Below are 8539 nucleotides of genomic sequence, written 5' to 3' on the forward strand. Positions count from 1 at the left end.
AAAATTCCAGAGGGTGCCATTGTTCATGATACAGCTCCAGAAAACTACAGGTCTGATGAAGTTGATGAATCTGACAAAGTAGCCGTGGAAGCTCTACAATCTCTTGCTCAGACTGGTGAAGAGCCTATCAAATCACAGTCTGAAGCTAAAGAAAAATCTGCTCAAGATACTGTGGAGAAGGTTGCTGATCCTGTTCCTGATGCTGACAAAGCAAACTCTGATGCTGATACTGAGGATGATGATAGTTCAGATACTGACAAGGATGAAAATGATGGAGTTCCTCTGACACAACAAAAGTGGGAGTCTACTAGCCAGTATAATGCCAGGCTACAAACTCTGACTACAGACTCTGAGCCACTTCCCAGGGATCTTCAAGTTGATCCTCCACATGAAGTATGTGATAAACTCTGGTTGAGCCATCAACATTCTCTGGAGCCACCTAAGGCTGAAGAATTCTTATCCATGGCAGAGAATAAAATTTCAAACTCTGATGTTCTGTCAAGCCTCAAAGGCACAATTCTTTATCTGAAGACATTTCATCCTGCTCATGCCCAGACATCTAAATCAATAGATGGTCTACGAACAGAGGTGGCAAAAGTCAAGGAGACAAATGATTTGGAAAAGAAAAGGACCATGCTTCCTCTGAAAGAGAATGTACAGAAGCTGGTGACTGCCAATGAATCTCTGGACAAACGGATGACCATGATTGAATCAAATCAAGAGAAGATGTCCAAACAGCTTGAAGCCATCCAATCTTCACTTTCTCTGATCACATCCATACTGATTCCTGATGAGGATGATGTCAAAAAGGGGGAGAGAGCAGCTCAAGTCAAATGCAAGTCTACTACTCAAACTCTGAAGAGGAAGAAGAAGGATGATGATGATGATGCTGATGATTTCACAAAGCACAAGAGATTTCAAGCAGGGACTGGTGGAAGAGTTTCAAACTCTGACAGTCAGAAACAATCTAAGCAAAGCACAAAGTCTGCTCCAACACATAATTTCACATCTGGATCTAAGCAAAGACCAGTGATTGGATCAGACAAACCCATGTCTGATGAAGAGCTTGCTAGATTGATTTTTGAACAAGAAAATCCAGAAGCCAATTTGGATTTGGAGTTGATTGCTGCAGAGGAAGCTGAGCTGAAAAAGGAACATGTTGAAGCTATAAACTCTGGAAAGATCCAAAAGCCTGCAAAGTCAACTACAAAGCCAAAAGAGAAAGGGATATTGATTAAGGAACCTACTGTTGCTGATCAGAGTTTACCAGTCAAAAAGGTATACTCTGAAGATGAATATACTTCCAAGGGTAAAAGCAAAGTAGATGAACGTCTGGAAAAAGGCTGGGATAAGAAGAAATCTACAACCTCTGACAAAGATCAAGTTGTAAAGGAAAAGAAAACAGAAGCTGCAATCTCTGACAAAGCTCATGTTGCAGAACCTCAAAAAGAAAGATTAACCTCTGACATAGCTCAAGTTAATAAGGATGCAAAGAAGGACACAACCTCTGACAAGGCTCAAGCTGTGTTCAAACCAACAACTACTCCACTGGCTGGATTTGCAAAGCCTACTCTGATGACTGAGATAAGCTTTGAAAAGGGCTCAATTCAACCAATCTCTCATCGTAAGGCAGGAAGAGATAAAGGAGGGCTGGGATCCAAATATGAAAAATTTGATCAGAGTATAGGATCAAGACCAGATGACCCCTCATCTCTCTGTGCTCCCAAGACTGGAGTATTGCAAGACAAAATGGACAAATTAGATTCAGTCCAGTTGGTGAAGAATGACAGAGGAGATAATGTTCTTATCTACTTCATGTCTGATGGAACAGTGTTTAGAGTACTTGAGGCAGATCTCTATGCTAAACACTGGGAAGAATTGAGATATGTCTCACACATATTTCTTGTGAAGAACAAGTCATGCCAACATATCTCCAACCTGCTCAAGGATCAAATCAGAAGAAAGATGGGTATTACAGGAAACAAAAATGCTGGACCTTTCATTCCTAAATACTTCAATCATAAGGGACAGCTGGTTGAGATGAAGAGAAATTCAGCAAAGATTGAAACAATAGGTGGAATCAGAACTCTTGCATTTAATGAAGAGTCTGATAAAGCTTACAATATCAGGCTGGATAGAGACTTGAAGAAGAACAAGATTTATGATCTCAGAGCTGCAATTTATCAAACTGGAATTTCAGATCCAGAGCTGAGAGAGATCAAGAGACAAATGATTACAGTGCTTGAAGAAGCTGAAAGAGAACTCCTCAGAGGGTATCTACAGACAGCAAATGGTGTCTATGCAGCTAAGGAGTAAAGTATCTGTAAGTTTTAAAAGTTTTCTGTTATATAGTTAAACTCTGTTGCATTTGACTTAAATGTTTTGACATCATCAATTATCTTTTAACTTGCACATAATGTATTTATGCACAAGTTGGGGGAGATTGTTAGATATAATTGATGATTACTAATATTCTTAAAGTTTGTTTTAGAACAGGAATCATCAGAGTTTAATCTGGAAGCTGATCAGAGTTTAGTAAAGTCTGACAGAGTTTGGTAAAGTCTGACAGAGTTTGATAAAGTCTGACCAGAGTTTACATAGTCAAGATTCATCAGAGTTTACACGTGGAAAGAGCTCAGAAGCGGATATACTTCAAGGAAGGATAGAAGCGGAGGAGTGATTTACTGGCTATGGAAACTAAACAGAAAACTGGAGCAATCTTTGATTGATAGAATTCATAGCAGATTTATAGGATATCAAATCAGAGATTGATTTTGTAACTGTGTCTATATAAACACAGATTAGGGTTACTCTAGACGAGTTGAGTTATCGAGTACATTGTTAAGAACCCTAGCAGCTCTTAGTGATACATTATAAATCACTGAGAGAGTTTTTGTAACCATTAAAGCTTTGTGAATATAAGAGTTTATTACTTTCAATCTCTTATATTGTCTTACTGTGTTACAGATTGTGATCACTATATCAGATCATATAGTGAGTTTATAGGACCTAACATATCACGATCAATTTAAAGAATCTTTATTATTATCTTTAAAATAATTTGTTATATGATCTTTAAAATAATTTTTATTATGATCTTTGTTATGATTTTTAATATAGTGCGTTCTTAAATTTTCTCAGTGAGTTCTTTAATTTAGTTATTTTTAAAATTTCATAATAATAAAATAGTGAAGTCATATTAATTTTACAACGTTTTTAAAAACAAATTCAAGTTTTCAAATTAATAATCTACAAAAAATAATATTCAAAAAAAAGATATAATCTAATGAAAGCTACGCATTGCATAACGTTATAGGTACGTTTTGCTTGATATCACGATCATTTTAAAGAATCTTTATTATTATTTTTATTATGATCTTTAAATTACTCTTTAATATGATCTTTATTATGATCTTTATTATGTTCTTTAATATAATGCTCAGATCCTATTAAAGGTTTACACAATTATTTCATTATATTAATTATTTATCAAAATATCAACTATTTACCTAAGTATTTCATCTTTTACTTTGAACTAAATATTAAATAGAATATTTTTTATAAAATATTATTTAAATCTATTACATTATAATTTTCAGGGAGTCATCATTGAGATTTGAAATTTGTAGTGATTTTTTGCATATAATTTTATATTTCAGTTTTATGTTCTTCTACTTGATCATATAATATGCTTTTTAATATGTTCTTCTAATATTTACACAATATTAATATAATTTTTAATTATCAACAAATATTTTATAAATACTAATTATATATTTTTTGAGTTCTACTAAGTGATCCACTTAATTTTAGTATAATTTTTTAATTTGGTATGTGTTATAAAATTTAATATGTAACTTTGTCTATAATCTTTTATCACCAAAAATATAAAGATTGCTATAAATTTATTACCAAAACTATAAAGATTCTTTTGTACTGAGAAATCTTTAAATCAAAATGTATTACCATAACGTAAAGATTTTGTTAAATATGGATAGATATATGTACGTTGCAATTTACTTTACTACCTAATAACATCTACCTTAATTGTTAATTAATTATGACTCATAAATAATATTGATTGTATATATCTTTGCACATAAATTATATTGCTCAAATATTTTAAGATGTATATGCGGAACACAATGAAGAATCCAAAACAGAACTGCACGTATAAAATTTTATTGCTGTTCCGATCATATTAATAAAATAGAATGTGCTCAACATGAAATATTTGTCATGTTTCTAACAACTAACATAAAAATCACAGAAGTAGCCACCAACATCTGTCTTCAATATACCAGGGGAGGTTTTAACCAGAGACCATTGTAGAGTAAATTGTATAAGATGATTAAGATATTTCACAACAAAAAAGCAAGAACACGCACACAAGCATAAAACATGTTAGAATCAATCGACGTTGACATCAGGATCTTCGGCAACTCTTCCCCACTGTTCTCATTCCCGAAGAAAAACATCAAAATACCTAGAACATTTGAGTGTTCCTTACAGTGTTCTCTTTAAAGCAAATTGTGCATAAAGATTGCTATAGAGAGGTCAAGAGTAAGAACAAACTCTGATTCATCCATTGTGGGAGCTTCTTCAACCTTATCCTACAGTTTCGATTTTGCTTCTGCTTACATGATCCCATGATCCAATCTCTACCAAGCTTTGTACATCAACATCAAAACTTTCATATCACCTAGGGTCATCAAATACAGTATTGTTGCACGCATCTGTACACAATAAGTAATGAAACGTGAAGGGCTCATCTCGTAGATAAGAATTCAAAAAAAAAGGTAAACTTTTATCATGAAATATAATTCAAAGATACGTATAGGGGGACAACTGTACCGACCAGAAAAGGAAAAAGATGATTTGGAGGTGAGAATCAATCAAGGAGAGTAATGAAGATACGGTTTGTAATAAATCTTAATTTGATATAGGCAAAGATACATATAAAGAATTTTTTTGTTTAAAACGTTCCGTATACTGCCCTTGTGGATAATTTAATTGTATTTATACAGTATGTATAGTATTTATTTAGATCACAAGATCAAGACTGATCCAACAGTCAGAAATCACGTCTCTCATGTCTCTCGCTAAGGCTCCGTCTCTTTTGAACCTTCCCCTATATATATATATATATATATATATATATATATATATATATATATATATATATATATATATATATATATATTAAATTTAGTGAATTTAATAATTTCTTACATTATTTATGAATGAGTTTTCAATAACACCAGAATCTAATAACTAAAACTTCAACTAGAGAATTTACTTAAAGCTTATAAATAAAATTAATTCATGATACTTATTAACTATTATCTTGTTAAGTTTTTCCTTCCAAGCGATTTTTCTCAAAAGGTTAAAAATTCATTAATGTGTTCGAGTATTTTTCTAATATAAAACCTAAATTCATATTTTTAGAACTTGTTTGATAAATTCTGGTTCTAGCAATATTTAGGGTGGAAGTCTTTGAACTGAACTTTTGCTCAAAAGTATACCAAAGCCATTATATGTGTTTTTAATATTCTTATGATATAGGCTCATATTTCTGTTTGTCATATGATTTGTAGTTTGTTTTAATCTGTCACCCTGAGTTCCTACGGGGAGAACTGCCCATTTGTTCACGAGTGGACGAGACAAATATAGCTGAACGAGAAAAAGGTTACCTATTCAGATTATTAGATTATTTGTTGTGGTCGTAAATCAACTGAATGATCGGAAAATTCGCTGGACGAAGGAGACTACATAACTTAGCTGGATGGTTCATATACCTTGGTTGTGTTGATGAATATGTGGGCTAATTTAACATATATTTGTTCTAACTTATTATATTATAATATATTTATGATTATAAATTAATAAAATAAATAGTTAATTTTCATTAACAAGATCCGAATCTTATAAAATAGTGGTTTATATATTAACACATCGATTATTATTTTAAAGGAAATGCATTTATTATTATATAGAGATAATTGATCAAATATTTGTATTGTAAATTTTTTCATGTTAATTTAATGAATTATCAATTATAAATCTTGTTTTTTTAATAAAAATATTTATTAAATAAATTTAATATAAAATTCTAAGTCATTCACATTTAATTTAACAAACGATTTAATATAAAATCATTCGGATATTTATTCATTCAGAATTTTCATTCATCCAGAAAATATGATCCACATCTAAGAAAAGACGGATCATGTATTTGCCTTCCGAAAATGCGAATTCTGGATCCTAAAACTAAAACGTGTAAACCATCAAAACTTATAGAACCATGATTTTGCACTGTAAGAATGAATACTACGTCCGTTAAGTGAAAATTGATTATACTATCTTCATACATATTGTCAAATGTCAACAAACAATTACATAAATAATAGATAAAGGTCTCGATTTCCTCACATTTAAGCTATATAACGAGCAAAATTTTAAATTGACAAAACATTTATGTATTATTGATAATAGCTATAAATTACAAAAAAAAAATTAATTTATTTTTTTATTGGATTTATAATTTTTTAAAATCTTCTAAATATATAACTTTAAAAATAAAAAATATATTAAAGAAGTCAATTTTTTAAAAAATAATAAAAGAAATCGAGGACTTGACACGCATTTTGATACCCATATAAAATTTAATCTATAACTTATTTTCAAATTTCTCTTTTTTGATTAAAAATTTTAAAAATAAAATTTTTATTCAAAAAGAAATTTTTTCAAAAATAATTTATAAAATTATATTTTTGGCGAGCGCACACACTCCCCTCCTAACATTAAGAATCAGAGAGTACGAAGGGAGTATATATCATTGTTCTAAAAATCCCTGATTTAACTGATTAATCCCCGATTAATCCCTCGCAAAGTCGGCCACCGATCCAATTTTTGAAATCCGATTAATCCTTATATATATTTCTTAATCGAAGTATATATGATAAATTATTAGAATTAAAATACTATATTACCTTAAATATGAGTAATTTTAAAGTTTATGAATATAGTAAATATATTAGTTACTAAATAGCTAATATAATAATAACTATATATTACATAATATTTTAATATTAAAATAAATCTGATTTTCACTTCGATTAATCCTTCCGATTAATCCCCGATTTCTTATAAATCTCTGAATCGGTAGCTCAACCGATTAGGTGCGATTCCCGATTTCTGTTACACTGGTATATATTATATACTATAATAAGAATTTAAATATGCTTTAAAAAAAAACTTGTTTTCTAAACGATAGTGTACATAAAGAATTAAAAAGAATAATTTTAAGGATTCATATAGTGTATAAATATGTTAATGTAAATTTTAAGGATCGCAACTACTATGAGAATACTATACAGAGTACATAGTTCCGAATACAGACCATAAATGCTAATTGTAAAAATAAATAAATAATAGACCAAGTCATGAGCTTAGAAAAATAATTAGAGCATTTAAAAGCTTGGTGAAAAAAAGACATGCTACAAGATGCTATATGTCTAAAATAAATAATAATAAATTGGGCACAACCTGGATGATATATGTCTGAAATAAATAATAATATATCGGGCACAGCCTGCAAATGATCGGTACGCAAACTCTAATTTCCGCATTTCTTTTTAAGTATTACTCTCTCCGTCCCATTTTAACTGATGTTTGACTTTCTAGCACGTATATTGAGATATAAAAAACAATATCTACACTTAAAAAAATAATTCAATTCTTATATCAAACAAAAGTTTAGGTTCTAAACTTTTATTTGATATAAATTTTATAAAAAATTATTATGTTTAGATGTGATTTTTTTAACATCTTAAAATACGTGTAAAAAAGTCAAAAGCAGTTAAAATGGGACGGAGTGAATAATAATAAATTCCCATATTGATTTGAAATTTTCTGAAGACATGATAAGATAAATTTCCCGAATTTTGGTAAGCCCTAAACTTTCCTCAAAAAACCCCTCCCCCGTTCTCCATTCTTCAGGACTTAAACAAGAAAAAGATAACTATGCCTCGCGAAAAAGAAAAGAATTACTTCCTTGGCTTTAAATTAGAAAAGACTAAGGTTTGAGGCTACAATATCCAATTGATGCACTAAAACATAATGAACATACAGTTCAGGAGTCTGCAGTGCAGGAGTATGATCTTAATAAATAAACATGTTCTACTATAGTTATAAATAAGGTACTAAGAAGCAAAATAGCTCTCCACGTACAAACTGAAAATACTAAGAGCTACTTGAAAATTTCTGCAAATTTCAGCAGACAAGCAACAAGAAAAACATAAACTAAATAAAGCAAGAAGCAAAACTGCAAAACTTGAGTACAACAAGCAAACAAAACAAGTAAAACAAGCAACACTGCAGCAACAGGAAGCTGCTGCAGGGGACCAGAATTTGGTACTCAGAACGACACTTGAGTACCGATATGCTTATGTAATTATCTGCAATTGCACTAACAAATAAAGCCGCTGCTGGATTATCAATTTGAGGATCAAAAATACATAAAGCTGAGATCTATAAT

The sequence above is a fragment of the Daucus carota genome, chromosome 7 (assembly GCF_001625215.2).
Source record: "Daucus carota subsp. sativus chromosome 7, DH1 v3.0, whole genome shotgun sequence".
Lineage (NCBI taxonomy): Eukaryota > Viridiplantae > Streptophyta > Magnoliopsida > Apiales > Apiaceae > Daucus > Daucus carota.